An 18,962-nucleotide genomic window follows, 5' to 3' on the forward strand; every position below is an offset into this window, starting at 1 on the left:
AGGGGTCCATAGGCAGCTGATTAGTCATCTTGTAAAACCAGAAGGCCAGATCCTCAGATGGTGCAAACTGACCCAGTTCCCTACCAGATAACAATAGAGACACACCAGTTCATACCAGCGAAAGATCTGTCCCAAAGCCTGTTTGCTAAAACAGGCAACAGATCTCAGAGTTCTGTGTCATGTGATTACTTTGCTCCCCTTGTCCTTTGGTGAGTGGGATGTATGGAGCTATACATGGGTGAGAAAGGGCAACCTGTGACTTGCAGGCGACACAGGGCCCAGTGCGGCCCTAGGTGTGGCCCACCAGACATTTTGTTTACTATTAACCACACACAAGGTTGCCAGATTCTGCTGGTTTCCCTCGCCATACCTTTTCTTTTTTCCTACCAATATTACAACCGTGACACACATATAAAGCAAGGTGCACATGAAGGAAGGTGTGTGCTGCTTGCACACAACATTGGCTGTAGAGGGAGCACATGACTCTCAGTCAAAGTACTGCTAGAGGTCAATCAGCACACACTGCACATTTTACGTACTCAAGTGCATTTAGCAAAGCTACCCTATGCTGGGAGAGAGTTTTGATTACGACACTCATGTGGGCCACACACTAGCCTAGATTACCCATCACTGGTTTAGGACAATGATATAACCAAAAGAGGACAGTTGGGCAATGACTTTGGATAGGTGGGCAATGGGGGGGCAAAGCAGAAGGAATGGGGCATTAGAAATTGGTGCCCCCCTTCCCACTAATCAGCCTTGGAGAATGGGACATGGACACGCAGGCCAATGAACCATAGGCCCAAGGATGCACTTGGGGAGCAGGGTCCGAGCACAGGTCTTGCCCTGTTTCACCCACCTGCCCAGCGCACCAGCCCAGAAGCAATGCCTGGTGCGGGTTCTAGCCCTGCTCCTCCAAGAAGATGGAGTGGAGCTAGCCCTTGACACTGCTTCCAGCCAGAGCACCAGCTAGAATGAAGTAAGTCCCCATGCCCTAACTCCATGCCCCAGCTGGAGCACCAGGCAGAGAGTGATCAGCCCTCCTCCCCTTGCCCTGCACCAACTCCACTCCTAAGCAGAAGCACCGAGTGGAGTGGGATAAGCCCCGACCCCACTCCTCAGGTGGAGCGCTGGACTGACAGAGCAGAGTGAGCCCTCATCCCCACCCCATGACTGGAGCAAGCTGGCAGAATGGGGTACGCCTCTGAGCCTCCACCCTGCTCCTTAGCTGCAGTGCCAGGTAGAGTGGGGTTAACCTCTGCTTACCCTCAACTTACTCCCTGGCTGGCGCACAGAGCAGGACAAGAGCTGGGGCACAAGGCAAGCCAGGTGGACCTGCAGGCTGGTCCTGGATGCAAAGCGGGTGGGTCACAGCTGACTCAGGCCCACCTGTAGCTGTGCCCCTGGGACATGGATTAAATCAGGGTGTGCCCAAAGAAGGCAGTGAGAACACTTACTCAAACGACAGAGGCATTTGTGTACCTTGGAGACCTTCCTTGAACTGCATTCCAAATCGGCTCACTATACTCCTGTAGCCATTGGCTTTATTAGATTTTTGAGAGTAAGGGCTCTGTCATTTCCATGACTAAGTGAGACATACAGTACTGTACATTTGAAACTGGAGCCTTCATCATTAGACAAGGGTTAATCTGGTGCTTCACACACACCTACTGACGGACACAGATTTGTTAACAAAACTACTTCTTGCCACTCCTTGTTGCTGCTTCTCTGACTCCCACCTATGGTATTTATTACTTTGAGCTGTGCTCATGGACCATAAATAAACTGTCATTTAAACTGTCAAATACTAGTGAATACAGACACATAAACAACAGAAGCCCTGATAAATCATTTGGACCTCAAGCTGGGTTACTTCCAACCAAACAGAGGAGGAATGATCACAGCTACAGAAAAATGCAGATTTTTCTGAGAATGAATCTCCCCTGTAAATCAAAGCGCATTTTCACTGTGTGACGCTGCAGACAACTAGATGGCAGGACGCAGCTTTGTTTTAAATGTTTAATCTCAGGCTCATGTTTAAAACATTATCCCCCTGACTGTGTAAGTCTCACCTCAGCCATTCTAGTTCTATTCTGTGTCATGTCTGCCCAGCATGCTCAAATGTATTAGCTAAAAGGTTTCCATTTTATTCAGATAAAACCAATTTTCAAATAAACCATTATCCCAGGATAATTAATCCCCCATTTCCAAGAACTCTGCCCACCTGTTACCTCACTATCCCTATAGATTTAGGTGCCTTAAAGAAAAATAATGACAATTTTGGCCTTTATCACAGAGATCTGAATGGTATTAAGCTTTCAGTGTGCGCACAGTAGATACTTAAGACTACCCAATACATCATAGAAAGTGTGCTGCAGTCATACATACATCTAGGCTGTGTCCAGACTCAGGGTTTTTTTCGGGAAAAGTAGCCTTTTTCCGAAAAAACTTCACCTGCGTCTAGACTGCAGCCGCGTTCTTTTGAAATTAAATCGAAAGAACGCGGCTTTTCTTTCGACGGCGGTAAACCTCATTTCACGAGGAAGAACGCCTTCTTTCGAAAGTGATTCTTTTGAAAGAAGGCGTTCTTGAATGTAAATAGGGCTTCTTCGAAAGAGAGCATCCAGACTCACTTGGTGCTTTCTTTCGAAAAAGCGGCTTGCTCTTTCGAAAGAGGCTTGCAGTCTAGACATAGCCCTATTTACCTAGCTACAGAATATATTCAAGTTATTGCAAAGACATCTTCCCCTGAGATTATGAATGGAAACATTAGACTAAAGAATCACTGAACTAGTGGCCCGTATGATTTGAGTCTGAACTGGTCAAGCTAAAAGCTTTGCGTGGTCCTGTGCAGCGTTCCCTCTAAGCTGCACTGCCACTGTACTGCAGCACAGCTTCACAGGTGATCAGTCATCCCCACCCACTCAGAGGTTCAGGGCTCCATGGTAGGGTTACCATATTTGAACTTTCAAAAAAGAAGACACTCCTCAGAGCGTGTCAGTATCTATCAACTCACATTGTATTAATGTGTGGTATGGTACACTATACAGCTACTGATACAGATGCACTCCTTCTCAGGAGTGTCATCTTTTCTGAAAGTTCAAATATGGTAACGCTATGCAGGGAGCTGACTGACTGTGCAGAGCTGATTAATCACCTGTAAAGCTACGCTGCCCTGCAGCTTTGAGGGAACACTGGTCCTGTGGCACCTTAGAGACGAATAAAAAATATATAGTATCATGAGCTTTCATGGGCAAAACTCACTTCTTCAGATAAGCTTGAGGGGAGAGAAAAAAAAAAGGTGACGCTCAGAATATATAACAGGGGAAAATGTACTTGTCACATAGTGCCAGTGCTTCCCCTCCCCACACACACACTTCCTCTCTCCCTTCTTTTTCTGTTATATATTCTCAGTGTCCCTTTCCCCCCTTCCTCTCAAGCTTTTCTGAAGAAGCAGGTTGTGCCCACAAAAGCACATTTTTTGTTAGTCTCTAAGGTGCCACAGGACTATTTGTTGGCTTTTAAAGTTACAGACTAACACAGCTACCTGTCCCAGATTTTTAAAAGCTTTGAGTGACGGATGATGTCGGCAGTGTCCCTCCATGAAGAGAGGTAGGTCTTTCTTTGTTTTTTGTAACTTCAGCACATGCCAAAGACAGTAATGACAGAGCTTAATACAGCAGGCAGTAGCACATGTTGGACAATTAACGCCATGGTAGTTATAGCTCAGATTAACCCTTGATACTCCTTGGCCATGTCTACACTGGCAAGTTATTCCGGAAAATCAGCCGCTTTTCCGGAAAAACTTGCCAGCTATCTACACTGGCCGCTTGAATTTCCGGAAAAGCACTGACGATCTAATGTAAAATCATCAGTGCTTTTCTGGAAAAACTATGCTGCTCCCGTTCGGGCAAAAGTCTTTTTCTGGAAAACTGTTTCGGAAAAGGGCCAGTGTAGACAGCATAGTTCTGTTTTCCGCAAAAAAGCCCTGATCGTGAAAATGGGCTTTCCGGAAAATCATGCCAGTGTAGACGTAGCCCATGAGTTTTAGAGGTGACCTGTCAGCTTTGAAGAAGGCTGCAGTTAGAAGACTCCATATGTGGCATCTGTAAAGCTACAGAATGTCCACAAAGGTGAGAAAACTCCCCCCAAAAAGGTATTTCCATAAGCCAGCTCCCCGCTTAGGGCATTGTCTATGGTACCCTGTCAGAAATGCCTAATCCTTCAAAAAGGGAATCAGAATCCCAACTCCAGGCCAGAGGGAGGTGCCCATCTCTGCTCAGGATTCACAGCCAGAGAACCCTTTCCTTAACTGCTAAACGCATTAGATGAATGAGTCATTCCCAAGGAAAAACAAAGGCAGAAGTAGTATCACCCCCTTATGCCCTGTTGCACAGTGTTTCCACAGCCCGGCTGAGTGGAAGACATGGTTCCAAATCTTTCCTTTATCAGATTCAAAACTAGGAGTTGACCCCAGGACTCCCACCTCCTGTGTGAGTATCCCAGTCACCAAGCATGCAAGTCACTCATTGATCATGGACGTTATTCTACTTGCTGAAATAACTCAACAGGAGAGCTTGAGACACCATCCCAGAATACCCTCGGATAGCAGAGAACCCTTTTTTCCACCCCACACTCCCAAATCCTGTGCAAGTTGTGCATTCTGATGTGCTGCTGGGTAGGGAAGGTCCAGTCTGCGATTCCCATGTAGGTGAAAGTTAGAACACTAGGGCTATGTCTACACTGGCAGCTTCTTGCACGAGAACATCTTGTGCAAGTGTTCTTGTGCAAGAAGTCTTGCTCAAGAAGACATCCACACTGCCATGTGGGAGATGTGCTTTTGCGCAAGAGCGCCCATGGCAGTGTGGACGCTTTCTTGCGCAAGAAAGCTCTGATGGCCATTTTAGCCAGATGGTTTTCTTGTGCAAGAAATCCCTGCTGAGTGTCCACACTGCCCTCTTGCGCAAGAGCTTCTGTGCAAGAGGGCTTACACCTGTCAAAAAAGAGTGTAGCTCTTGCGCAAGGAGCCCCCTCTTACCACGCCGTACTGTAAATTTCCTTGCGCAAGAGCAGGCGGACAGTGAGGATGCTCTGCGGATTCTTGCGCAAAGAACGGCCGAACTTGCGCAAGAAGCCACAAGTGTAGACATAGCCCTAGTAACTCCTTATGGATTTTGGCAGATTTAGGCATGACTAATATCAAAAGGTTTCCCAGGGAAGAGGACGTTTAAGCACCTAGGGCAGGTGAGCTGGGGCAGGAGACTGCTCGGCTGCAGCCATATGTCTGAGGTAGCAGGGGAGCTGGATGCAGCAGTGGAGATTCAAGGGGCCTTGTGTAGAAGCCAAGGGAGAATGTTCCTGAGGCACAGAACTGGCTGAAGAGGCAGGCTCAGGGCAGGACCCATGCTACAGGCAATGTTGACCTAAGGTACCAACTCCAGCTACATGAATAGTGCAGCTGGAGTCAACATACCTGAGACCAAGTTGTCACTATGTCTCCACTGTAAGAAGGTCCCTTCATCCCTTTCACCATTTTTGTCTTTTTTTAGTCAGTTTGATTGGCTCTGTTTTGTATGTGCCTCTCTTCTAAAAGCATTTCAGCTGCTTCTATTGCTGTTGCTCATTCTGCTTTATTAAATTAAATTCCTTTCTGCCAGCAATTATTTTTGCATTAGCTCATTAATAACAAACCAATCTGTCCCACAGTATATCTACTAGGACATTTCCAAATGAGCAATGTTCAGTTAGTCTTTTTAGCACTGCAACATACACAGCTACAGTTTCACCTTGTCTTCTCCTCCAACCATGAAACTTTAAATTCTGTATGATACTGTTTGGCTTTCATGTTTAGTGCTCAAGATTTCTTGCAGGTCCTCTAAACTTTATCTTCTGGTTTCTGGGTTTGTAACCAGCTTCTAGAGAGTGTAGGTGTTGTGCATGTCCTTATTCACTTGCAAGAAGAGTAGCTCAGTCTTTCAACATATTGCTGCCTGGTTTATTGCATTAATCTCATTCCCCCCTCCGCCCCAGAAACTGCCATTTTTTCATTTACCTCTTCACTAATTTCGTGAAGGTATCACCAGTCAAACAAACTCTTGCAATACCGCAGGCTGAGACCTTGGGGAAAATGAGCAAGTGAGAGAGGGTGGGGGATGCAAGCAATGGAGAAACGAGGAATAGAGGAAGCATGACAGGGTAGGGGCATTTGGTTGTGTGTGATTAGAAGGTTGGCAACCCTACTGCTCCCTGCATGTGTCTCTGTGCTTCTGCCTGACAGGCAGAGACATGAGCACCCTGCTGGGATCATCTCTGACCCAAGGTCTCCCGCTGCTTATGAGGCAAGAAATTCTACATTCATTTTAAAGGACACATGACCAAGAGCATGCATGAGGGGAGGATATAGGGCAGAGCGAGCGGGGCGCCCACCCCAGGCCCCGTGCTTCAAGAAGTCCCACGCATGCGCTGTGGCGCCACCGTGCATGCGCTGTGGCAAAGGGGGGGGCCCGCGAAATTGTGCTGTCTTGGGCCCCGCAAAATGGTCATTTGCCCCTGCATGCATGTGACCTGCACTTATGCCTTCCAGTCTTAAAAGGGCCATAAGTCCCATGAATGTGCCCCAAGAGTCAGTGTCCTTTTTCATGCCTCAGTTATCCCATGAGGTCAATCTTGCCAACCTCAAGAGGCCAAAAGTCATTAATTGAATCAAAAAGGGTCAGACTTTAAGAGACTCTATGGGAGGGGTTATTGTCCATCTTAATTTTTTTACCTCCACAGCATGTGGATAGGAATTTAATGTCCACTTCCAAAAAGTGCATTAAATGAGGCTATTTGGCTCTACTGAAGGAACTCCCATCCCCACAGCTGCCCATCCCCCCCACAGCAATTTACTCTGACATCCCATCCTTATCAATGCAGCTTTTCCTCTGTTCTTCAGAGGTACCCACTTGGCCAGGCATGCAAGGCTACAGCAGGGTCCTTAGCAGCCACCCCTTTCCAAGGTGTGTGCACAGGAAGGAAGATGAAGCAGGCCTGTTGCCAGTGCTCCGAGGCAAGGAGGAGAGAATGCAGCTGTTCAGAGCAGGGGGGTGCTTTAGCTTAGAGTTACTAAGAAGAGGAGGAGAGATCCCTACCTACAGCAGCAAGGGTGCTTATTCTGCCTCAGGAGGCAGGTGGGAAAGGGCCACAAGCAGACAACCTGTCAGAGACTCAGATTCATTAGAGCCTGGCTCCAGCTTCAGCTCCAGCCAAAAAAAAAAATCACATCACTCAAAAAAAAAAAAAAAAAAATCAACCCCATGGAGACAACATTCTACAACTGTATGTGTCACAAGTCCCATTGACACCATTAGGAGAGCTCCTGTAAATTAGAAGCATAAGTAGGAGTGGACTCGCCAAAGGCACCTCCTCCTATAGCCAGATACCTCCTCTATCAGCTGAGGGATCATAGAATCATAGAATACTAGGACTGGAAGGGACCTCGAGAGGTCGAGTCCAGTCCCCTGCCCTCACGGCAGGACTAAATACTGCCTAGACCATCCCTGATAGACATTTATCTAACCTACTCTTAAATATCTCCACAGATGGGGATTCCACAACCTCCCTGGGCAATTTATTCCAGTGTTTGACCACCCTGACAGTTAGGAACTTTTTCCTAATGTCCAACCTAAACCTCCCTTGTTGTAGTTTAAGCCCATTGCTTGTTCTATCTTCAGAGGCCAAGATGAACAAGTTTTCTCCCCTCCTCCTTATGACACCCTTTTAGATATCTGAAAACTACTGTCATGTCCCCCCTCAATCTTCTCTTTTCTAAACTAAACAAACCTAATCCCTTCAGCCTTCCCTCATAGGTCAAGTTCTCTAGACCTTTAATCATTCTTGTTGCTCTTCTCTGGACCCTCTCCAATTTCTCCACATCTTTCTTGAAATGCGGTGCCCAGAACTGGACACAATACTCCTACGCTGCGCTAGTTAGGCCTCAGTTGAGCAGAAGAATGACTTCCCGTGTCTTGTTCACAACACAGCTGTTAATGCATCCCAGAATCATGTTTGCTTTTTATGCAACTGCATCATGCTGTTGACTCATTCAGCTTGTGGTCCACTATAACCCCTAGATCCCTTTCTGCCGTACTCCTTCCCAGACAGTTGCTTCCCATTCTATATGTGTGAAACTGCTCCACTTAGGAAAGAACACTTTGCATTTGTCTTTATTAAAATTCATCCTGTTTACCTCAGACCATTTCTCCAATTTGTCCAGATCATTTTGAATTATGATCCTCTCCTCCAGAGCAGTCGCAACCCCACCCAGCTTGGTATAATCTTGTGACACAGCCCGTTAGCCAGGTTTCCTGCTTCCAGAGAGTTCAGCAAAAATCTTCAGCCCCCAGCTCCAGGCCCTGTGGTCTTTACATCATGTCATCTTTCAGAAAGTTCTTATCTCTGTACCTCAGGGAGCTTCACACCATGTTCCCTGGTGGTTGATAGAGGAACTCCAGCCCACCCTTTCTTCTGGGCCAAAGAGAACCTGTAGCAATTAGGCAAGGTCTGTTTAGTCAGACTCTGTTTTCCCCTCTCCCACAGTCCATTTCTGGCCCACTGAGTACCTGTGTTCTTCTCAGGCTCTATAGACTCAAGATTTGTCCTTCTTCAGGGCTGGACTCAGACAGACACCCCAAGTCCTCCAACAAATCCCAACTGTAGATAAAAAATTGCATTAACTTCTGCTCTTCACAGGCTTGAGTTTCTGTCTTTCAAGGCCCCTCTACTCTATTCCTCTTCTGACTACCTCTGAAGCCTCTCTTCCCAGAAGTCCAGATCCTACTTTCATTAGGGCTCACCACAAGACCATACCCCCGTGAGAGCAGCTGTACATCTCTGCTGATTCTGCACCAGAGCTGTTTCTTAGTAACTAATCCTAACATTCAGTCTCCTACTTTGTTTCTAGAGCTACTCACTTTGTTCTCAACCTAAATTGGTTCTGGCCCATCCTCCAGGTGTACTAATTGAGCTTGCCAGTTCCCCATAATCCTTCCAGTGCAGCATGGAGTGTACATCACATCATATCACAATATGGAATCCCAAAGACCACTGACCATCATCACAAATGAAATTTGTCCTCTCCACAGATTAAGACGAACACCAAAGTATTTTCCAAAAAAAAAAAAGAAAAGTACACATTCTGTTTACTGTCATGACATATCTCATGTAGCTACTTTTCTGTGCACTACAGTATATAACAGATAATACTGCCAGCAAATTAACCCACAGATGGGCCATGGAATCTGAACAGCAAAGGAAGGTCATTAGAATCTATCTGCTGATAATTACAGCCATTTACTATTTGTTGCACTGCTGCTGTCCTGGTGCTCCAATTAGCTGTATTATGTGTGATAGAAAGACCAGTGTAATTAACAGTGACAGACAGTAAAAAAGGCTCAATTTTTTCACCAAAGATGCAGAACATGTGTTACAATATGTGCAATAATCCTAAAGTTTGTATCCTGAAAATGCTCTGTTCCTGGCTTTCATAATTTTGTGGGGTTTACTGCTGTAGATACATAATAATCTTCAGCTGCAGCAAATCAATCTCTCCTAATTAACACACTGCAGTGGAAATCAGTTGTGTGTTGAATAGCTGGAGCATTTATTTGCCTCACCCTCATACAATTTCAAATGAAAAAACTCTGTGTCAAATACTGCCCGCTCCAAATACCTGTAAAAAGAATCCTTGAGGGGTTTAATTAACATATTTCTTTTCCTTGCTGATCTTTCTGTAGAAAACACTGAAGGGTGGCTATATTCAGTGATCATTAGACACTCTGGCTATTATGTGAGAGATTGTCAAAGATATAAAGGGCCCTTAAATAAACAAATCTCACTGAAAGTCAACAGTAATCTAAGAAAAAGTGGTTGCATGACATAGTGTTGAGAGCCATTATTTTTAAGTAATCTGATTATGATCTTAGAACCCTAAGGCTACATTGGCATGATTTTGCACAAATACTTTTAACGCAAGAGTTTTTGCGTTAGAGTATTTGCACAAGAGAGTGTCTATATTGGGCTGGGACTCATCCTAAGAACAATGCGCTTTTGCGCAAAAGCGCGTCTACATTGGTGGGACGCTTTTGTGCAAAAGCAGAAGCCCGGAACCATTTTGAAGAGGAAAAGGGCTCCAGCCCTTTCCGGGGGCGGGGGCTGGAGCTCCTTTGAGACACCTGCTTAAAGGGATCTTCCCAGACAGCCGTTTCTCTCCTGCTGTGGGCTATAGGACCTCTTGCAGGGACTGACAGCTGTAGCAGTTTTATTTGTGGTTTCCCTCTGCCTTCTTGGACACCACTGCCTTGTGCCTTTTAGTTCCTTTGGCTGATTTTTTTAACTCAGCTTGTTTCTTGTGCCATGGAGCCAGGGGTGGCCTTGTGCCTGCTCTGGCCCCTTCCAGCCATTTTGGAGTGCCTGCACTGCTCCTCCAGGTCCTCGAAGCGCAAGTCACTCTGGACTCCCTCACCAGGGAGGCCATGGTGTCCCTGTGCCATCCCCGCCCCACCGTGGAGAGGTCCTTGTGGAGACTGGACACCAATACCAACTGGTGGGACCGGCTGATCCTGGGGCAATGGGACGACCAGCAATGGCTCCGGAAATTCCGCGTGTGAAATCAGACGTTCCTGAAGCTGTGTGCCTGGCTCACCCCTGCGCTGCAGAGAGCCACCACCCGGCTGCAGGCACCCACCCCAGTCGAGAAAAGGGTCACCATCGCACTATGGAAGCTGGCCACCCCGGACAGCTACCGATCGGTGGCACACCAGTTCAGGGTGGGCAGATCGACCGTCAGTGCCGTCGTCATGCAGGTAAGTCCCGGGGGAGCGGGGAGGCAGGGTGCTGCACTCCGTGCCCAGGGGCAGGCAAGACTGGGTCACCCAGAGCTGTCCCTCCCTTGCACAGGCCTGCTGGTGGGGGGGGCCATGGGGCGAGGGGGCCCTGGTGCGTGTGTGTGCTTGTGAGGACAGAGGGCATCACGGGGGGGCCCCCCAAATGGGCACGCACTCACCCTGCCTTATGTGATGTGTTCCCCTGTATTTCTCTGCACCCTTCTGCAGGTCGTCCATGCCATCAAAGCCGTCCTGCTCCCAAGAGTCATCCGCCTGCACGACGTGGAGGCCACGGTGGCCGGCTTCGCTGCCCTCGGGTTCCCCAACTGCGGGGGAGCCCTGGATGCAATCCACATCCCTGTCCGTGCCCCGGAACATCGAGCGGCCCATTTTATAAACAGAAAGGAGTATTTCTCAATTGTACTCCAGGCCCTCATGGACCACCGTGGCTGCTTCCTGGACATTTATGCAGGCTGGTCCGGCAGGGCACATGATGCCCACATCCTATGCCTGTTTGGCAGGCTGGAGGCGGGCACTTACTTCCCCCAGTGGGAATTTACTGTCGGGGATGGGCCCATGCCCACATGTGTTGTGAGGGATGCAGCCTACCCCCTGCTGCCCTGGCCAATGTAGCCCTACATGGGGAGGCCGGACCACAACCAGGCCCGGTTCAACGACCGCCTCAAGCGGGCCCGCAACCAAGTGGAGTGCACCTTCGGGCGTCTGAAAGCCGCGTTCCGTTGTTTGCTCACCTGTCTGGAGATGGGTGAGCGGAATGTCCCGGAGGTAGTGGCCGCGTGCTGCGTGCTCCATAATCTCGTGGAGTGGAGGAGGGAGGCCTTCCTCCCGGCATGGATGGCAGGCAAGGGCCAGGCCTACAAACAGCCCCACACAGCTGCCATCCGCCAGGCGCAGCACGATGGGGTGCGCATCTGGGAGGCCCTGACGGACATGTTCTCCCAGGCCCCATAGTAGGGTCACCTCTGTCTCCCTTTACATCTCCCTCCCATCCCCTACACTTCCCTCCTCCCCTTCCCTTCCAATAAATAACCAACATAGGTTTTTTTGGAACACAACGTTTGAACTTTTTATTTACAATGAGGAGGGGGGAGATGTAGGGTGGGAGGGGGAGGAGTCTCTTAACTGGGAGGGGGAAGAGGCTCTCAACTGGGAGGGGGGAGCTACTGCTGGGAGGGGTGGCCCCTGCGATTGCTTCTGCGGGGGTGGACCTGCACATGGGGGTCAGGCCGTGTCGGGGAAGGCAGCACGGGGAAGTGGGCAGGAGGGGCAGGAGCAGGAGGGGGCACTGCAGGAGCAGGAGGGGCAGGAGCAGGAGGGGCCACGGGCATTGCTATGGGAGGGATGGCGGGTGCATGGGGCAATGCCATGCCATAATGTATGGCATGGCCAATGTGCGCAGTGAGGGCGCATCTGCCATGCGCACATATAGGGCATGGAAGGGGCCCCAGGCCTCCTGGTGCCACTGCAGGTCCGCCTCCACCCTCCGCATGATGGCTGCCTCCACCCGTTCTATGGCCTGCACGTGCCGCCAAAGGAGCTGGTCCCGTTGCCGGACCCGCCGGCTTGGTGGTTGGGTGGCTGGGGATGCTGCTGCTGCCTCAGGGCTGGAGGGTCCCCCGCTCCTGCTTCGTCCCGCTGCAGGGAACAGAAGAAAGGATGGGTCAGTCAGGCAGCCCGGCCACTGTCCCCACACACCATGACCTTCACCCCTGAGCCCAGGTGACACCACAGTAGTGTGGCTTGGGCCCACTCAGTTACCCCCCTCCGCCCGTGTTGTATGTTTGCATACAGGACTGCCTCTGGAGTAGGGTCCTCCTCTAAGTATTGTAACCTCCGGTGTGTGTCCTGGCCCCTTGAGGGGTGGGAGGGCACTTGTGTTGTGTTAACCTGTGGAACTCCCTGCCAGTGGAGGCTGTGAGGCTTTGGGCTAATCAATGGTGTTTGACAGGGAGCAAGATGAATCCCCACACAGGGCCTGGGAGCACATATGGCAGACGTGGTCTGGGCTCTCAGATCCCCATCACGTGGGATGTCTCCTGGACGGAACCAGGAGAGTGACTGGGGAGTGTCTTATCCTTGCAGCAAAACTCAGGTGGCCCTAGGGCCGGCCCGAGTGCTTCCCCTCTCCCCCTCCCGCTAGCCCTCACACACGGTAGCCCAGGGACATGTGGCCACAGTGGGGACTTCCCTCGGGGGGCCAGCCAAGGCACCGGGAGCAGGCGAGGGGTTCAGTGGGGGTCACGCTCACAGGGCTGTGACGCTGCGGTTTTCCCAAGAGCAGCTGGCTATGCCTCACAGCCAGGCATGGGACAGTGTGTCATTCTGCATGCTGGAACCTTGCGGAGGTGCAGGCTCTGGCCTGAGTCCCTGGGGCCTTGGCTGGTTCCAGCCGGCATCCACCCTTCCCCCTGGACCTGCCGGATGTGTGTGCCCAGGAGCTGCCTGCCGTGGCCATGTGCCACTTGGTCACCAGTTGCACGTGCTGCATACTGCTAATGCTACACAGCGTGCAGCTCACGTGGCCTGAGTGACGCGCTCTTCCCCTCCCACCTCTGGGCGCCTGGCTCCCCCCCGCCCTTGTGAGTGCAAAATGCAACATTCACCAGTGGAGCCTTCCCCAGCCTCCGAGGACACATGGGAGACATCGGGGCTGCCGGAGAGGGCCTCCGCCTGGAGGGTCACAGTGCTGCCCTTGTCCTCCGACCCTCTGGCTGGCTCGTCTTCCTCCCCCGCCTTGCTGGGCCTGGTGACGGGGGGGGGGCACCTGCAGGTATCCACAGGGATGGACAGGCCATGCGGTGCTGCCTGGCCCAGGATCCGGTGGAGCCGCTGGTAGTGGGGGCAGCTGTTGGCTCCTGCCCCCTGGCCCAGACATAGCCCAGGCACAGCTCTTTCACCTTAGCCCGGACCTGCTCGAGGGTCTGGGCTGGATGTCCCTGGTGCGAAAGTGCCTGGGCCATGCGGTCGAAGATCTCTGCGTTGTGGCGACGGGTGCCCCGGGTGTCGTGGAGGGCCTCCTCCTCCTCCCACAGGTCCAGGAGGGCCTCCAGCTCCCCTGGGGATCAGGACGGGGTTCTCTGTTTTCTGCCCCTTGGGGCCTCCTGCACTGGGGGTGTGGATGGCTGTTCCCACCCTGGAGCGGCCATCCTGGTCTGGTGGCTGTTGGGGACGGCAGCAGAGCCGCATGTTCTCTAGACCTTTAATCATTCTGGTTGCTCTTCTCTGGACCTTCTCCAATTTCTCTAAATCTTTCTTGAAATGTGGTGCTGAACTGAACACAATACTCCAGTTGCGCCCTAATCAGGGCAGAGTAGAGTGGAAGAATGACTTCTTGTGTCTTACTCACAACACTCCTGTTAATGCATGTCAGAATCATGTTTGCTTTTTATGTAACAGTGTCACACTGTTGACTCATATTTAGTTTTCGGTACACTATGACCCCTAGATCCCTTTCTGCAGTACTCCTTCCTAAACAGTCGCTTTCCATTCTGTATGTGTGAGACTGATTGTTCCTTCTTAAGTGAAGCACTTTGCATTTGTCCTTATTAAACTTCATCCTATTTACCTCAGACCATTTCTCCAGTTTGTCCAGATTATTTTGGATTATGACCCTATCATACAAAGCAGTTGCAACTCCTCCCAGCTTCATATCATCTGCAAATTTAATAAGCGTACCCTCTACGCCAATATCCAAATTGTTGATGAAGATATTGAACAGAACCAGTCCCAAAACAGACCCTTGCGGAACGCCACTTGTTATGCCCTTCCAGCAGGATTGTGAACCTTTAATAACTACTTTCTGAAATGCTTAGCTCTGGAGTCCAGAAACTTTTTGAATGGTTCATAGTCATTTTTATGGAGATCTTCAAAGCTGGAAACATTTACTTAACATTCTCTGTAGAATCTCAGAAGGGTAACTGTGTTAGTCTGTATCTTTGAAAACAACAAATAGTCCCATGGCACCTTAAAGGCTAACCAAAATATATAGAATCATACGCTTTCATGGGTAAAACCCATTTCATCAGATCAGAGTTGATTTTATATATTTTGTTTATTCTCTAAGATGCCATAGGACTACTCATTGTTTTTGTTTTCTATAGAGACAGTTATAAATCCTAACAAGGAATAATGTATTAGCAGAGAATAATGTATTATTTTACTGCATCTGTGCGTGGTGTACCCACTAGCAGAATCCAAAAAAGCTAAATGATAAGCAAAGTGAATGTTCCAATTTTTGACTGGGCCAAGCTATGTCCCAACTTAACCTACTACATTCCAATATATGCCTTCCTAAATTGTCCTCTTTGCAAAATTATTTTTGAGAACCTAGGGGAAAAATGCCATCCTGAGAATTTTTAGCAGATATTTGTGGAGTTAGAAGTACTCTGTGATTGCCTTATATAGCGAGTTTTAGAAAGCAGATGAACTGAACTTCAACATAAACTTGGAAAGTCACTGAACCATTCTAGTGTACGTGCCCTGCAGCAACAGGTTACCCACACCAAATCTGCCGTCACTTGCCAAGGTTCCACTGAGACTCACGAACAGGTGTTGGATTTCTGAGTGTATTGAAACAGATCTCTGCACCTGGAAATTATACAGTGTGTCAGAAGTGCAATTAAGCGGTACTTAGAGTTGAAACAGATATTATGCAATAGGCTCTGCAAAATGTAAACCTGAAGCAACAGTTTTGGTTACTCTGTACAGTGGCTTAATTTTTTACATGAAAACAAACTTTATTTCTTCTTAGCTTTCCCTCTTTTAATGAAGTAAAATGGACAGATTTCAAAACAGTATAGTGAAATTTTCAAATGTATGGACTTATCTTGCACTTATATTTACTGCATACATTCAAGGCATGCAACATATATCTGTGCTTACTGTGCATGCATTATGCAAGTGAAATTGTAGCCTTGTCTCTCTTATTGCAAGTTGAATCTAAGACAGATGATTTACAGTACCCCCTAACAGTCTGTCTTAACAAATACCACAAGTGCAAATTGAAGTCACCAAACTTTACTGTTCTTGAAGTGTGTTTTTTGTGGCTTGTTGTATTTTGTTTTTAATGCACAGGAGCTAACCTCACACACAATTTACTTGTCTATTAAACAAACATTTGTGAACATGGGACTTTTTTGTGGCACAGGTGTCTCTCATGTGAAGTTTAGCCAATCTCCCTTCCCCAATAACAGCTGCGTGTCTCCACTGCCAGCAAGCTCATGGATAGACGCTTGTATGGGATATTCCTTGAGGAAGTTAAGAGTTCAAACAACTCTAATCTTCCAGAAAACTTGCAGGGTTGACTCCACCTCCCACTTTTGCAAATCATATAGCAGACTTCAGCTAGTATCAGATCCTGCCAGAGTTCACACAGCTCTCCTGTCTTCTCAAACAGCAGACCAAACCAAAGCCAAATCTGATGCCACATTGTAGGGGAAAGTGATGCCATCATTGATTAAACTTATTGAAGTCACTTTGGAGAGTCCAAGATTAAAAAAAAATCCACAGAATAAACTGTAATAGCCACGGTGACTATTCCAATAGTATATATGGAGATGTTGAAAGCTGCACAAGCATCTGAGGCAAAAGACACATTACGTGATTTATCAGTCTATCATCATTGCATAAACAAAATCAAAAAAATAATGTGCAGGATTTGATACCAACTTATTTTTTCTGTTGAGGTATCTTGACTACAGTGCTATGATATACAAATAGCCTGGGTTCATCAGATGTGATACTATATATCACAGCATCACGAAATCATTGGTGATTGTATCTCTAAATATGAGACATTTCTTACCAGTTGGTATTACCAAGTTTGTGTTTATCACTAATGCATTGAGGGCACAGCCTTGTATCCATTACTAATACCCTGAGATCACTAGAGTCCATAACTGAGAACATAAGTTGACCTTAACTCTTCTCTATATTAGGTTCCTTGTTGCCTTCACAGAAATAAAATAACAAAGTCTATAATATGTATGATCAGGTAACATTTTCAGTAAGGTAGCAAAAGACTCTAATGCTTATGAGCTGGTTGCAGTGATAGGCTACATTATCAGTGCGCAAATAATAACTGTTTAAAATTATTTTTTTATTAAGGGAAAATGTGAATAAAATATTATATGTATAAAATGTATTGGTCTTTCCCAGAGGCACAACCTTATGCTACCATCATGTGGTGGCCTGGCTGGTAATTATATTCTGACCCAAAAAGAAAAAGGCCCCCAAATCTCTGTTTTTCTATATTTGTGACTGGGAGGAGGAATTGGTCTACAATGTTCTTATTAGATGGCTTCGCTACCTCTCTGAGTAGAATTATGTGTTTGTGTTGACAGAAAACAACAAATATCACAACACTGCAGGTGACACCATATCATAGTCTAAGGGGCAGACAAATTATTTTAATTACTCACATCTTCCACAGTTCACTGTGATTATCTTATGAAAGCATACCATGTACCCTTAAGGGAAAGGAGAAAGCTTAAATGTATTTTTCCTGCTCTGGAAGATAGACATGTTGAGCTAAGAACAGAGTTTAGCACACAATCACATGGGTATAGTCATGAAGTACAGCAATAGATACATGACTAAAGGAATATTTAAGGGCAAGATGCTCAAATTCTAAGGCAATAGATACAGCATAAAAAGCTAGATAGACAAGCAGAACGATTAGTTTAATAGTAGCTCTGTTTATTGCTTTGGCCTACTGGGAACAAGCAGGTTTTATTTCATGCTACTTTCATAAGCTACAACAGATTCCAAAGTCACATACCCTGTACCTACAGATATAATTGCTATTAAGAAACTCTTTATTGCTGAAAACATTAACAATGTATACACTAATTGACATTTTGATGGGACACACTAGAAAACACAGTATGCATTTCCCTGCTGCTCCAACAAGTGCTAAACTCAGAACTGGAAATATATAGAGATGGAAAAGTTTAAAAGCAGTGTAAGTCTTGAGGCTTATGCTTCATTAGGAACTAAGAGGACAAAAATCAACTACAAAAAATTACCATCAAGCATCTACAAAAAAAAAAATTACAAACCATGAAGAACAAAACATAGTTACAGATTATATGTAATATAAAATACAAGTGTACATTTTGTGCAGTTAAAATGAAAGTATACAATTTGATAGCTAAATTTGTAAATTTAAATGTTGTTTTCTGAAGTTACTCTAAAGCAATCTCACATCCCAGTTACAAATTGCTGCTTTATGTATATACAAACGAAAAGCATATGCATAGGGCTGTGGCGTGATCAGGGCCCCTGAGTTCTGTCACACTTTGGTGGAGGACACTTATAATTTGGGAGCAGCTTCATTTACATTTTAAAGATGAGTTTAACTATTAAAGATTAACTAGCCAAATACATTTAGTACAGAAGAAATGTCCCTATATTTTAATGTTCTGCAGGTGTCTGCACTGACCAGGCATAGATGTTCACGGGGGAAGCTGTATATTTGGCTGCTGGGCAGGAGACAAATGGGTTTCTGCCACTCATGCAGGAACGGGGGCAGTTTGAGATTGTGAAGATGATTCTGAACTGTTGCACACTTTCATAAGTAGGCCCCAAAAGAGGACAATGGCAAGTTTCAGCCACATTTCAGATTAGGATCCCCCTCTTCACAGTAATAGGCCAACACTTCTCTGCTTTCCTATAGTGATCTTCTGAGGTGGGGCTTACCCAACCTGACAATGCTAATATTAATGTGGGGGGTACATAGGCTTCTCCCTATCCCAATGTTCGAGTGGAAGTGGTGCATTCTATTTCCCAGTAAGGTATCAAACATCAGTGATTCAGGGGAAAGTTTAGATTTCTGCTCCCTGGCCAATATCAGCAGAACTGGAAAAAACTCCATTGGTCCCTTGGCTACTGTTTTACTAGTTGCCCTTTAATTCTCTGGCAACAGACACAGATCTTCTGGGAAACAAAGTTATGTAGATAGAATCGTCCTATCAGTTTATATCCCTTCTCCTGTCCAAAACTTAAGTTAGATGGGAAATAAACCCTACACGACTGGAAAAAGGCCAGATGAGAGAAAAGCATAAGCCCCTAATATACATC

The sequence above is a fragment of the Pelodiscus sinensis genome, chromosome 10 (assembly GCF_052426305.1).
Source record: "Pelodiscus sinensis isolate ZL-2025 chromosome 10, ASM5242630v1, whole genome shotgun sequence".
Taxonomy (NCBI): Eukaryota; Metazoa; Chordata; order Testudines; family Trionychidae; genus Pelodiscus; species Pelodiscus sinensis.